The 16,009-nt window shown below is 42.2% G+C and overlaps 1 long non-coding RNA gene across 1 annotated transcript; it reads right to left on the reverse strand.

The window, feature by feature from the left end:
- Positions 1-2,116: 2,116 nt before the first annotated feature.
- On the reverse strand, positions 2,117-8,277 carry LOC146802058 (uncharacterized). Its single transcript, XR_014967357.1, has 2 exons — positions 8,202-8,277; positions 2,117-2,924 (listed from the first exon to the last, which is right to left on the reverse strand). It is a non-coding gene; the product is annotated as an uncharacterized LOC146802058 (long non-coding RNA).
- Between the last annotated feature and the right edge of the window lie 7,732 nt (positions 8,278-16,009).

Below are 16,009 nucleotides of genomic sequence, written 5' to 3' on the forward strand. Positions count from 1 at the left end.
TTTTTCTTAAATTATCCATTTCATTCTCCTGTACTACTCTAGTTATTGTCGGGACTTGTGGAACTTGCAGATTTATTGGGGTTCCCATTAAAGGTGCATTTGGAACTGTTCCATTTGAATTTTCCTGATATGGCGGAGGTCTTTTAGTCAAAAAGTCATCTAACAACTCATCAGAATCATTAGGGTCATAGCTTAATCTTGATGTTTCTATATTTTTCTTTTTCTCTTTACAGTTGCCTCCTGTCAGTTCTACAGTAACTAACCATGGGTACACACCCTCAGTTATCACAGCTCTCCTCCATCTTTTCATTTTATTTTCTCTTCACTCAAAAGGATATCTAGACATTATATTTCTCTATCTTCTGTTACCTCTAAATTTCTCTCTTTTGTATGCCTCAACTTTCCATTACTTTAGCGCTTCATACTGTGTAGGTCTAGGATTTGGCTCGGGTGTAATTCATTCGGTCTCTCAAATTCTGTGGAATCCTTACATTAGGCAAATAATGTTCTGGAAATGCTATAACACCATCATCCTTTGTGTATTCCACCCAATTCTCTAACCAAGTACACGTATGATAACCACGTTCTAACATCATAAAAGAAGCAGGCGTTCTTGGAGGTGGAATAGGAATTCCCTCTCTAGTCACTATTGGTTTGTCCTTTTTAAAGAAATTCTTTATTTTACTAATCAACTTCATTTTTCAGACTCATTCACTAAAATATTTTCAGCAAAACAAACGAGGAAATCCTTTCGTAAATCCACTTATTCTATTTACTAACGCCTGTCCAATATTAGCGCGGCTCACACCAACCATAATTCCACTTATTCTATATACTAATGCCCGTCCAATATTAGCGTGGCTCACACCAACCGTCCAATCACAGCTCTCTACGTAACTGCTATCTCAGCCAATACTAGCCCGGCTCACACTAACCGGCTAGAGTTCACTGCGTATCTCCTGTCTCAACCAATACTAGCGCAGCTCACACCAACCGGACAATCAGGTCTCACTACACGCCCGCTGCCTGACCAATGCCAGCGCGACCTTTTGTGACGTCAGTATTACTCCTGCTACTGACCCTCCCTTCACAAAATAATACAGCAATGTATTTCTAGGTTTTTCTTAACCAATATTCTTGTTAGAAACAACATACAAACAATGCTACTTTGTCTGCTCCACTAATTAATGAGATAGTCTTCACTTTTTCTAAGAGATTTTTCTTCCGCTGCAAGTAAGAAATAACGACCAGCGCTATTTTACCTCTCAAACAAGCTACAGGTGGACTCTGTACTCCTCTAAGGCTAAAGTTTCGCAAGAGGACTTTTTGGTGTAAAAGAGGTCTTGGTACTCCTCTAGGGATAAGGCTAGAGTTTCGGGAGTGGACCCATCACTATTTCAAACAATCTACTCTCATACGAAATAGTCCCTAAATATAACACCTACAGCCCTTCGTAGCCCGGTATCATAACAGCCAAAGTACTTCTGTAGTGTGATTTCTTTATCCACACTCTTCCTCTGCCTACTTCAGGCTAAATGCCATCCCGGGATCTCAGGTAACTCCGTACACGTACTTCTGGACAACATAACACAAACCACTAACTTTTTACGTTAAGAACAAATAATCAATAATCAATCATTATTACCAAACTCATCAATAACTAACCACCCTCTGCTACCAGAAAACTGATCCAGCGCTGATCTTAATCAGGGATTGATACTCAATAACATCACATATAAATGGTCCATACTCATTCACCCAATTCTTGAAATCCCTGTTGCGCTCGGGTTCAGGTTTAACCTCTTCTGTGCCCATGACGAGATAGTCTCGTCATGGAGCACTGTTGCGCTGTGCTCATGACGAGACTATCTCGTCATGAACCCCGCCCGCTAATGTAACGCCCGGCACAGGAGGGGGAAAGGGCGTGGCACAGAAGGGGTTAGAGACGTTGATCAGTTGTTTACTTTACAGGCTCATATTGTTGACACTCTAAATACATTACTGATCATGCACACCAACTCTTTCCTCTGGTCGATGGACCAATAGTTGAGAAGTTGATGGTAATATTAAGAACTATCTATCTATCTAGATTGTCTAAGTATTCACAGACTCTCGGTAAGATTAATAAAGTTTATCGAAAAATAATGCGAGAAGTAAGTGCTCATTGCGTACAGGTTCACAAAGCAAACAAAGGTAAATTCTCATGGAGAGAAAAAGAACATCATCAAATGCACACAGTGTCATACTCCTATCAAAGAGCAAATGCATATGAAGGAGTGGATAGGTAAAGAGACATAAGTTTCAGTGACAAAAACACATCTGCAAATAATTATGTAAAGTACGAAATCATGTAGTTATACTAACCCAAGAGATAGTGGGGGTTCCCAGAGATAGAGTCAGGGAACAAAGAGTGACCGCATAAAGGATCTAGGCAGGGTCAGGAAAAAAGCTAGGCCTCTCTCAGTAAACCGATGGACAGGGACGATCTCCCACTAACTCTCCAGCAGACGAGCCACCCGCACATGAACCTCGAACCATGAACCAACTAATCAATAACTCCACCCCCCCAGGTCCAACCCATAGTAGTTGAAACATTTGCAGAAACTCAGTCTCTCATTGGCTGATTTAGGGGGTGTTCAATCACACCACCATGTCATGTCCGTGTTTTTAACAACATCCTTTGTCCCACTATTTTCCCACCGTCTCAATGTCCATTTCCTTTCATATGCAACATTGTTTTCAGTGCTTGTTCAGCAGAAGAAGTGTATTCTCTTCTCTTGGTTCCACGGCCATCCTTCCGTTACTCGGCAGGCACATAATAGCGTGGTGTAAATGGTCAACCTTGACTTCTTGCGCCTTCATTCAGACAATTTTGCTTGTTCTCCTTTTTCTATTTTCCAACTGTCGTACCAAGTAGGCCCATACTACAATGAATAAAATATAAACATTTATTTATTTCACGAAATGCACTTTTCACTGTTTACCATCCACCTTTGCACCAGCCTATGTTATTATTTTAAGCAGGAGCATTAGTGTGAAGCGGCATTATTTTATTTCTTGAAAGCAAAATGCGTAAATGCGGCCTAGTCTTTTCATGCATTAGTCCACATTAGTGCACGCATGCGCAAGGCGTCTCTCTCAGGAAATACGGCCTAGTCTGGTCATACATTAGTGCACGCATGCGCAAAGCGTTTCTCCCATATGTGGGTGTGTTTTGCACGTTAATTTTTCACCACACACTGTTAGTAAAAAGGTTACTGGGGCATTAATCCGAGCAGGTTTTATTTTCTTAAAACCCTGCTCTATCAAGGTCCTTTGGTAAGACCTTTTGTGAGAGCACTATAATAGAAGTCCTTCAGTGATTAAATAGGAAAGAATGTAAGGTTCTCAGCAGCTTAGAAACCTTGCAAAGACATTGGTTCTTTGAATATACTCATATGAATATTGGGATGAGTCAACATTATGTTTCAAGCTTGCATCACTAGACCTAAAACTAGAAGAAAAATGGTCAGTAAGGGAATGAGCATTACACAAGATATCAAATCTATTTAGAGCCCTTTAAAGCAGAGACTAAAAGAAATTGCTACACAACCATAACATTGATACTGTTGGGATGAGAAAAGTTACAGATAAAATAGGCCCAAAGGGAGGGGACCTGTGTAAACACACTTTGTGTCCAAATGATCCAAGTGTACTTCCAAAATCTGATAGTGACGTCTAGCCGCAGATTCCTTACTGTAGAATTATCCCCAGGCTAGATCCAGAAATGTTTCTACAGCAGTACCTCTGTGCGTGGGTAGAGGGTGCCGAGCTACTCCATAATGATGTCGTCCACTGGATGTAACGTCGTTCGAGCCCTTGGCGTCAGTTTCTTCTTTTCCACGCGGATCCTAAGTGCGGTACCTCTGGCCATTTTTAGGCCTCTCTCTGCGTTGTCGATGACAGTGTGCTTTTTTCTGGATATCTTCGAGGTTCTGGGGTCTACAATGTCAAGCCCTCATCCTATTTGCATGTAGTGTTTAGGCGCCCACCCTGACTCTGAACGGTGCGGCTCATGTCTTCAGCTTAGATTGTCAGCGCTGCAGTAGCGCCAAATGACTCTGGTGGATGCACAGTGGTCATCAGCAACTTGTCAGTCATGGTAATCTTCCTCCTCTGAGGACATGTCGAGGGCCAGCTCCCGAAGTACTTCATCCTCTCTATCGCGTGGTAAGTCACGTCGTAGGCGCTCAGCACCGCGGCCTTCTCCGACCTTTCTGCCTATGCGCAGTGTCCCTGAATTACTTTGTAATCCTCTGATATCGAAGTCGGAGCAAGTGTCTATTCCACGCCTTCCGGTTTTTCCCTGCGCCCAGGCGACTGTGGCTCAGATAAGGGACTACTATCTCTCCCTTCATGCCATATTTGGCTATCAACCTCCCTCTGGAGCACCTCTCTGCCCGAGGAGTTTGGTGAGGCCTAGACTGACTAGACGCCAGCAGGACTTCCCTTGATGTCAGCGGGGCCCTCCGAATCTGTGCTAAACTTCCTTTTGGCTCCAGTGCACAGCCCTTTGGGGTTGCCACCTGTGACTCCTATATTGAATCCGTCGACGACACCGCTCACCTCTTTGTCTCGTCTCTCCGATGCCAAGGTGTAATCTTCTCGACGCCGGTCGACATCAGTATTGGTGTCGGTGGATCAGTCTCCTTCGGGCTACCTTCCTCTGCTTTTGGGTAAGCCCCCTGCTTTTTTTCTCCATGGCACAGGGGTATTTTGGTGATGTGCGTGCTCCAAAAGATGAGCCCCCTCCGGAGTTTCATTGGGTCTCTGACCTTGATAACGCTAGTGGCCTTGACTCGTCCCCATCCTCTGGCCTGTTTTCTCCTCCTCATCTCACTTCGGAGGCCAGCTCGGTTTTTGCTCAGCTTTTGCGGAGAGTTGATATTGTTCTGGGGCTCCAGTTTTTTTCTGTGGAAGCGACCATTGATCTCCTACTTGGGGTGCTTCAGCAGAGCCAGCTGAGAACTGAGCCTGTGCTTCCCTTTAGTGAAACCCTCTTAGATATTCTGTTGGGAATTTAGTCTAAGACCGTTTCAAGGGCCTCCGGGGGGTCCGGTCTGTTGCTCATAGGCACCATCCTGCCACTGGAGACCCACTCTGCCTCTTCTGTAACCCTTCTCCATGAAGCTTTGTGGTTCAGGCTGTTACAGCCTCCCCCGACATCGGCGCTGTGCCCGACGTCTCTCCGGACAGGGAATCTAAAGGACTGGACACTTTGGGACGGTATATCTTTTCTGCTACCAGCTTTGCTTTGCGGTCCCTTAATACGACTTGTATTTTAGGACGTTTTTCCCATGTTTTGTGGGATTTGGTCTCGCGCCTTCTCCCCTTTGTACCCTGTTGTCTCTCGGGACACTCTTGCTCAGCTGATCCAGTATGCCCATCAGGCAGTTACATTGCTGATTCGTGGTGGCATGGATACAACGGATTCTGTTGGGCGGGCAATGGCACTTTCGGTAGCTCTTTGACGACGGGCCTGGCTACGTACCTCCGGCTTCTCTGAGGCTGGTCAGTCCGCCTAGTAGTATGGGCTACCGAGTATGATCTTGGGTGGATTCTGAATCCTCACCTACGTTGTTCCCTGGCTTGTTGACCGGGCGCTGGTTGTCCCGAGCATACGAGGACTTTACCTTGCTTTTGGCTTTCTGCTTTCTAGGCTGTGTGCACTGCCTCACTATCTATTCCTTCTCTTCTTTACACTGGCCCTTTGGTTGGACTTTCATTCTGGCATTGGTCTGCCAATACTGATTTATTTTACGCTATGACCTGGTTGCCTGTATAGCCCTCCTGGGTGTTGAACTCATCCACCTGTAGCCCTTTTTCAAGTCCTCCTTTGTGGTCTTTATTCTAGCTGGGTTGTTTCTCCTCTGCGGTTTTCTTTTCAATTGTCTTGTGCCTGTCTAATCGTACCATGCTGTCGGTAGTGCTGTTTCTGTCTGCTCCATCGGTTTTCTGGGTTGGGCACTTCGTCCCACCCTCTCCCCTTAGATGGGGCAATTGTGACTGGTTCCCAGTTTGCCATTGTCTCGCATTCGACCACCCATGGCTGCTGTTAGGGTCATTGTACGTAGCCTTTTGGGCACCTATAATTGTGCAGTGTGAATTCTGTTTGTTTATGTTCATACATAACATATATATAATTTTCCATATCTCTCTAAATGTGTTTTATACCTTCTTTTCTTGGGATTCTATGCTGCATAGTCCTAAAGAGCCTCCTCTCTCTCTAAGTGTTTCCTCTGCCTTAGTGGTCTATGGCCATACTTATTGCTATTGTTCGCAATGCTTTATCAGCTATTTGTGGTTGGAGCCCTATACCATGCCTACTTCTTTGGCTGGGGGCTTAGCCCAGAGGTTTTAGCTGTTGTCCTTTGCCTTCTGCCTCGGTCGCTTTGTCCAGTTGTCCTTCTGGGGGGTGTTGGGGTGCTATGTTTATATGGAGTGTTCTCCCCACTTGTCTGGTTCTCTGCCATTCATTTTCTCCCATGTCTTTGCACGGCTGCAGATTCGGTTCCGTACAAGGTTCTCCCTGAGTATTCTGGTGGGATGTTTTCTTCACCCCTCCCTTCCTGGAACGCAGTCTCTCTTTTTCGTAGGCAGACCGGATAGCCTAGTCGGTATATTTCTTGGAATCATTTTGCAGACCCTCCTCTGGGATGGTTTTGCTTGGGTATCTATTCAAAGGTAAGGAATCTGTGGCTAGACGTCTCTATCAGACGAATAAGTTACTTACCTTTGGTAATGCCTTATCTGGTACAGACTAGATCTAGCCACAGATTCCTTACCGACCCACCCATCCTCCCCGCTCTGCAAACTTATTCTCCTTTTCTTCCAGAGCCCTACTATGCACCCTTGTGCTTTTAGTTGGTAAAAAGAAAAATATATAAATCTCACACAATAAACAACCGTTAATACTGATATAAGCGTCTTTCATAAAGGGGATTCTTTTTGGGCACACAATTTTCATAGCAGTTTCTATATGTCGCTCCGCATTTTAGCGCGGAAGGTAGTCGCGGCATAAACTGACATCAGTGCATCAGAGAAGGGCTTATATGGACTCTAACGAAGTTACATCCGGTGGACGAAGACATTACAGAGTTGCTCACCAGCCTCTACCTCTACTGCTGTAGAAAGAATTCTGGATCTAGTCTGACACCTGGGGATAATTCTAAGGTAAGGGGTCTGTGGCTAGATCTAGTCTCTCAAAACTGGGGCGACGTCTCGCCCCAACCAAATGCACAGCTAAATTACGCCTTTGTGGCGATCATATAATTATTCCACATTTATCTCTGTAAACCTGTTCATCCAAATATATGAATCCCTTATTTCAACTTTTTCAATTTTATATATTTCCACACGTGGAATGGAATGCCAATTTTCTGTTTTCTGATGTTCAAGGTGGGCCATCCGAACCTCTTCCAAAAACATGAATGACGCAAATTCATCCAAGACAGTATTTTATTTGTATAAAACCCAATGCATTTCGGGCCTAAATTGCCCTTCGTCAGGGGTCACTGTAATAACAAGCAAAACAATAAAAAAAGCAAAACATTAAAAATTATCATTTTAAGCCATAATTATACGTAGTGTAACATTACTAATCTGCGGTCGAAATTTGTTTTATTTCAAACTCCATTACTAAGTGCTATACGCGTTTTGCCCCCATAAACGTCCCTCAAAGAATAATGTGCAATTCTAAACCAATAAACCATACATGCAACGTAAACTGTTACCCCAAGTCTATTGTAACTCACTTTTGTACCCGCGGGACAATACTCCATCTGGTATATGAAACTGTGATTCAAACAGATCATGCCACATGAGTCTTATGCTCTATCGCCCCGATTAACTCATGCTGTTTTTTCTAATTTTTCCTTGCGTGCTCAAACTGCCTTACACTTTCTATAAGCCTCACTTAACCTTCCTTTCCCCTCATATATAACCCAATCCTTCGCTATTTCTAACCTCACCCTCTCACTTTCACTCGCACATATCTCCACACTATAACGTGCTATTCTCCCCCCCACTTGAGTTATTCCATACATTCACCATGACTTCCGGCCACCCCTATCTAAACATTGCTATTAACGTTCATTTCTTATCACCTCTGTTGCGCAACTTGTACTCCAACATCACTTGAAACTAACAGCACCGTTTCGTACCTGCCAAAGATATTAAAAGCGGCCCGCATCATCTCCCATCTACCAGGGCGTTCTCTTCCCGCACAGCTGACTTCAACAAACAATCATTCCCTCCCTAGTTCGACCTCTATTTGATCACATGCTCCCTTCTTTCATGACTTCCGATTGGCTCACAGTTCTCTAATTTCCCGCCATCATAGTTAAATTGTAGCACAATTTCAAATGCAGAGAACTTCATTTCCCATAGTGCTGCTCAATAATAAACAGCTCGATAATAAAAACATTAAACGTATAACCCTTCATCATAGCTTACGAATCATTAATATAACTTGAACGTCTATTTTCAAAATTAAATTGTTACTAAGTGCACACAAAGGTTTTTTCAAGTTCATTTCCATGTAAATAAAACGCCGGCTTATTTGATGAACCACGATGTCTCGCCCTGTGTGGATTCAAACAATGTTAGTAACTTTACTTTTTCTTCTTTCTTCCATCTTTTTTTACGGGTGCAATCCCAACGTCGGGCATACTTTCTGTAAGAATTCAACTTTTAGGGGTAAGGGATGCACACCATCTTATTATTTCTCTGAGTCTTGTCCATTATTTCAGCAGAGTGCGTACAGATTGGTGAGGTGCCCTGCCCAAATGGCACCTGGGTAAGAACATTCTCAAAACTGGGGCGACGTCTCGCCCCAACCAAATGCACAGCTAAATTACGCCTTTGTGGCGATCATATAATTATTCCACATTTATCTCTGTAAACCTGTTCATCCAAATATATGAATCACTTATTTCAACTTTTTCAATTCTAGTCTCTACCAGATAAGCCGTTACTGAAGGTAAGTAACTTATTCATCAAAGTTAAGGTAGAAACAAAGTCTAGGTTACATTAAGGGTGCACCCGTATGCTTTTGAATCCTTGACTACCATTCATGAATCCTTGACTACCTATGGGCTCATAGTGGTGAGCCCACAAGTGGGTTCCTTCAAACCATTGCATTATGTATTTTGACACACTTGTTCATTGTTTTTCATGTCTGTATTCAATACCTGACGTGTGTTTAAAAAAGTGCAGATTTTTATCTTTGAATCCATTGTTGCACACTGGCCATCAGGAAATGATAGTAGGGCAAAGACGAGGAAGGGGGAAAATCCTTTCACATTCTGGAGAATTCCAGAAGATTTGACACTGACTTCTGCTGAGGAATCTGCAGAAAAGTGATTCGCCTGCTGGGTCAGTAAAACACCTTGCAAGAGCACAAGCTGGTTCTAATCAACAAAGTGCTTGGCGAAGTCTACACAGAATGAGGTACACCATCTCAACCCATTTTCACTGCAGAATGTAGACTGTGTGAAGATAACCGGATTCAAGTATCCTGGCTCCTGAAGTGTTGCAACATGGATCCTTGAATCACTCTTCTTAGCCCAGAAACATCCTAGAGTGGATGGAGCTGCTTTCCTCGAACATTGTGTTCATTTAAGTAGAGGAGTCTTTACAACAGGTGACTGAGGAATCAGATTACTACAAGAACATGTCAATGAGACCGGATCTCCATAATCTTCTAAAGCTTCCCTTCATTTTACATATTTTCATCCTTTTGATTTGAACCTATAAAAGTCAATTTGAATACTATTGTTGCTAATCGCAAAGTTCTTCTTGTTCATCTTTTTTCAACATCACAGCACCTAAAGGGTTTCTCTGTTATGTAATCTACCCTTGCTTGGGAGCTGAATGTTGTTGTTGAGCCAAGTGACTCTGGGGCCAGTCCATCAGCTAATATGAACTCAGATATCGATTCCCTTACCTCTAATAGTGATTCTGAGGACAATGGACACACTATACCTAATAATATGGCAATGATTATCAATCAAATAACACCAGCTGAGGAGCTAAATTTTATCAGATAGGATCGGAGACAAACCTTGCGACCAAGAAATCCTCCTCCACAGCAAGGGCAACAAGAACACGCCTCAACCATAGCAGGAGAGAGAGGCGGGTCAAATGTCGCAAGAGGTTCCAACAGAGGATACAGGGGAAAGAAATGGAGGAATCCAAAAACATTCCAAATCAAACAGTAATCAATATGACTAAAGAAAAATTATCCAATGCTGAAATTCAAATTCTGAGTCTAGGACTTTCTTATTGTCCAACAAACAATTTCTCCTACAATCATACGAGAATAGATTTGTATAAATTTATTAGAAAAATAAAACTCAAATTCTTCCAACTGAATAAAACCTCCTCCTCGACAAAAGCCCTGCAAGTAGAAAAAGCTACCGTAGAGACCTTACAAGTAAATGACGTTCCACTGCTACAAACGTTTCTTCATCTCTCGGATAATGAACCAGAAACTGGTCAAAGTGTGTCCACCCAAGCACAATTACTAGATATGGGCATAAACACTAATCAACCAGCTCCTAGCCCTTTTGACCTTCATCCACTTTTCAACCTCTTATGCAAAAAGATGCTGTTGACATTTTTAGTGAGAGAATAACTGAAGAGTTGAAACAATTGAACCGTCACGTCAATTCCAAAACAAGAACTCACAAATTTAAGAATGCCCAATACCATACTCTAATGAATAAACTTAAGAAAAAACATGATATCATAATCAACAAGTCTGACAAAGGCGGCAATGTTGTGTTTTGGCATAAAGATCAATACCTTGCAGAAGCCAATCGACATCTTAGTGATACTTCGTGCTACAGAAAATCTTCACGACAAGAGATGCGACTAGTTCAAGAAAAAATAACTAAATGCCTACTGCAGGGGAAGCGACCAGGCCTTTTAACTAAAGATGAATTGAATTTTTTAAAAGTGGACTTTCCAGTGACACCTATTCTATACTTCTTGCCTAAGGTGCACAAAAAAATAGACCCTATCCCTGGTAGGCCAATAATATCCGCACAAAAAAGTTTACTGAAAAAAGTTTCCAAATATGTGGACTATTATCTTCAACCTTTTGTTCTAGCGCTACCATCTTTTGTCACTCCAGATTTTTTAAACAAGATCAAGAAAATAACGTGGCAGTCGGATTATTTACTAGTTGTTATGGACATAGAATCGCTTTACACTAGTATTAATCACTCAGATGGCTTAGCAGCAGCAAAATATTTCTTATCTAAAAGTGATATCGGTATGAGAGACCATAATACAATGCTGCTAATGATGATTGAACCCTGTCTGTACAACAACTTTTTTCTGTTTGGCACAGAGGTATATCAGCAGTTGAGAGGCGTGGCTATGGGGGCATGTTTCTCCCCCAGCTATTCATGTTTACATGTGGGCTGGTGGGAGGAACTTGTCCTAAGGGCCAATTACCACACTGAATGGGCTAACAATGTGATGTATTTCTGGCGCTATATAGATGACATCTATATGATTTGGAAGGGTGACAGAGTGCCAATGAGTTTGTTGATTCTATTAATACCAATGACTTGAATCTGAAATTTACTGCAAACATTGATGATGCTAAAGCTGAATTTCTTGACATGTCTCTTTATGTTAGTGGGGGCAAATTACATACCAAATTACATCGGAAGGTTACCGCAGGGAATTCCATTCTACATGCGGATAGTGCCCATCCCCGCCATACCATTCGTAGTAATCCATACGGCGAATTCCTTTGGATTCGCTGTTTATGTTGTGAGGAACTAGAATGTCAGACATGCCAACTAGAAGCCTTTGTCTGCTTCCTCGATCGAGGTTATTCTAGAGAAATCTTGAACTTAGCACTTACTAAAGCTAATCTGCTGTCTAGGGAAGACCTTTTGATTGTAAAAAAAGCACAACTGACATCACTTGCTCAACACAATTCCGAGACAGATGTAACCAATGTGAGATTTGTCACCACTTTGAGTCAGCAAGAGAAACAGATACGCAATATGATTTACACTCAGTGGCCTATTGTATTAACCAACATGACACTCAAATCTATTTTGCCAGAATTACCGGCAATTACCTTTAGAAGGGCACCCTAGATGAGGGATACCCTTGTTAAATCGAGCCCAGAAATCATTCCCAAAACTACTTGGCTGACCAAAAAGGGCTTTTTTAAGTGTAATTTCTGTTGGGCGTGTACTTTTGCAACCAATAGCACTGACTATATTACGGTATTGGACAATAAAAGAGTTCCCATTAAGGACTACTTAACTTGCCGTACAGAATTTGCGATCTACAAATTACGCTGTACTTGTGGGCTTGACTATATTGGGAGTACTAAGCTCCCTGTACATAAGCGCATTTTACAGCATGTCAGGGCAATCGTCAATTCGGATCCCAATTATCCGGTGGCGAGGCATTTTGAATTGGTCCATAACAATAAACTTAAGGATCTCGAATATACTGTCTTAGGGGCTGTTCCCATTTCTGGGAGAGGTGGTAACCGTGAAAAAACTCTCCGTCAATTGGAGACCCACTTCATCCTGTCCCTAGATACTAAGATGCCCAATGGTCTTAATAACAGCGAGGATTTACATAATTTTCTCTAAACATGCTCTATGTGCTTCCCCATTGGATCACTGTCTTGCTGACCTTTGTTTTAGAACTGATGTCAAATATGCCTTAGACATTCCATTTTCTATGATATGATGCAATATTAGATTGGTGTCTTTCTGACTTTTGTTTTAGAACTGACATTTATTAAGGTCTTGCCAACCATTCTTTATTTTATTAATGAACTGGTTCAATGAGTGTAATTTTGGGTATAGCTGTTCAGGCTTGAACAGACTTTACCAGCCGCCTCCCTTAATCAATACATTAATGTTTTTAAAGTTTTTTGCACTTTTTTTCACAATGCACTAAATCACTTTTCAGACTTCTTGGTATTTTATGCTCATTCATAGACCTGATAGTTCTCTTTCAGATTGTTCTCTTTTGCTGCTATACACTATCAAATGGCCATTTTGCACATCGGTTTAAGATCGGAATTTACCATCATATAATTTTTGCGTCATTTTGCACTATCTTACATATTAAACCAATTTGCACATTATTATAGCGATTGCTATTGTGACAAGTAACCCTTTTGCTGCTATGATCAACCTTATTTGCGCCATTTTGCACATGTGATTGAGCTGCTATTTTTCATTACCTATTTGCACATTGTTTTAGAATTTTGTTATTATGATGGGAATTCTCTCTGATGTCATCATTATTCTATTATGTGTTTTGTTGCACATTCTGTTTAAGCTGCTATCTGTTATTGCTTATTGAGATAAGACCAATGCTTAGGGGAATATTCATATATGTGAATGATTCAGCAGTGTATACGTTACCATCCTATTTTGCACTTTTGCATCCTATTCAATGATAGTTGCTGTTCTACTGTTGATGATTACTAATCGCACTTGCATTTTTTTCTCTTCCGCATTGGTTCCTACTCGATAATGAGTATCTCAATAATGGTTGTTGCATATAGACATATTGTTAGCCATTTTTATGCTCATTGGCATATTTGCAGCATAACTATTACATCTATGTGCATTTGTATATAGGTGAGGTCTACATGCATTGTTCTCTTTTTTGACATTTAATAGCATTTGTTGTTTATTTACAACAAGGGACACATAGCATGCTAATACCGTATTTTTACGATTTATTTGATTAATTTATAATATGTCATTTTAAAAAGCTCATGTGTGTTTGCAGCGATAATTAATTGACCCTACATGATTTTAGAGTAGATTTTATATCTATATTCTGACTTTATACTGATTGTAGCACTGTCGGTAGTTTCAAGGCAATTTTACCATGTTTGAAGTCTGTTGTCTATATTCATGCACGAAGTAGTCACTTTCTAAGGGAATTAGTGCATGTGCTGTAATTTAGCTATGGTTGTCCCTAAGCGCGTCATGTGATCAAGCTCACGGACGCGAGCGAAACGCTTCAATGGCGAACACTATGTCCGATGAATATGCTGGATACTACAATGCCGAATAAATCTGCACTTGCATTGAATTCCTGTTTGTTCCTGATTCTTTGAGCGGATTTTTGCTTCAAGAGGTCCTTGCCAGACTTACCCCGCTTGTGTCTGCATGTGGCGGGGCTGGAACAGTTTCCTGAGATATATATATATTTATAGTTTGCGCTGTGAATTTACTTTGAATTAAATCCTCCCGTATGTATCCTGGCGGTGTCGGACCCTTCTTTCATTGTTTGAGTGGGGATTTGGACTCTATGTTATGCCAGTATTGCAGGCACTGGCTTTCCGACACGCCCTCTCGATCAGGAAGCACCGCGTTAGCCAGCAACCTTTGGACTTTTGTTTAAATGCATAACGCGGCGCCCCCCTGCGCGGATCTAAACATCACAGAGTGAAGACACTACTGCGTGGGGAGAGAGGAGCAGCACTGACTGCAGGGAGCATCGAGGGGTCTCAGTGAGGACATCTAATTAACGGAAAGCTGTGGTTGGGTGTAGTCCGGAGGCCACATTGATGGGATGCCACTTGGTGTTTTCGTATTTCCCACTTACTTAAGGGGGATCCGCATATGGACTACGACTCCCAGCATGCAGCAGTCCGTTTCAACAGCGCAAGTTGTAATATCCCTTTAAAGGTAAAGGAGGAGCCTCGAGCAAAACTTCAGGAGTGGTCAAGTGAATATTCAAAAAGCCACCAGGTGCGAGACTCTTGTTTGTTTGTAACAGGCACTGAAGAAAGCTGAATTGCTGAAACGCGTCTGCCACATTGTTACCCAGTTTGCGCTGTGAATTTACTTTGAATTAAATCCTCCCGTATGTATCCTGGCGGTGTCGGACCCTTCTTTCATTGTTTGAGTGGGGATTTGGACTCATATATATATATATATATATATATATATATATATTATTGAATGAAATGCATGGCAAAATATATATATAAAACATTTTTGCATAAAATACTGCTTAAAATATTGCATATAAATGATAACACATTATATGATTATTTGCACATTGGTAGATTAAAAACAAGGCAAGGCATTATGTCTGTAAATAATGCGGCTGAGTAAAAAAAAAGTATAAACTTTTTACGGTACACTTCATTTTGTTTCAGATGATACGGTTTGAACTTAGTTCATTTTTCCCCATTTGGTGATGGGGTCATATAGTCTCCATAGCATTCAGTGGCTTTTGTCTTTTTCTTTGAGAATGAGACACCTAGAATTGCATAAGTATGTTCCTTGTGTTGTTTATTTTCCTTTGGTTTAGCACCAGATGAGGAGGGACATGGGCATCTGCACTGGATCTGCTATTGTTTTCCGGAGAATCCAAAGAAGTTGACATTCCTTGCATGTTGGCTCTTAGTGACATTGATTGTTCAAGCATCAAAACTGTTGTTTGCTCGAACATTGGAAGAGCGATTTGCCCATCATGTTGTGCGTATTCCACGGGGCGCGGCTTGACTGCCGAAGATGGTGGACACGTGAGCCTGCAGCTCCATGCTGGCCCATGTTTATCCTGATCTATCAGACCGGATCCCTGCATTTTCTGCAGACGTGTGACAGGCAGGGTTGGCGCCAAAACAAAAAGAATAGCCAGACAGCGCCAGATACCTCTGTGAGATGACAGGCGGGGAATCGATGCCGGGTGAAATGGAGGAGTGAGTCAAGGCTTAGGGAGGGCTCCGTGCTGATGGAGGAATTGGAGATGCACTCCAAATTGTCACGGTAAAGAACGGTCTGCCCAGTCACACGGCCTTTTGCACTGAGGGCAGAGACGGTACTGCCTGTTGCTGAAGAGAGAGGAACTTGTCGTAGCGGTGGAGGTGGAGCCTGGCCATAGCCTAGAACAGTCTTCCGCAATGATCAGCAGGCCCGGGGAGTGAGGCGGAGCCCGGTCACACAAAACA

Source organism: Triturus cristatus, chromosome 8, assembly GCF_964204655.1.
Source record: "Triturus cristatus chromosome 8, aTriCri1.1, whole genome shotgun sequence".
NCBI lineage: Eukaryota > Metazoa > Chordata > Amphibia > Caudata > Salamandridae > Triturus > Triturus cristatus.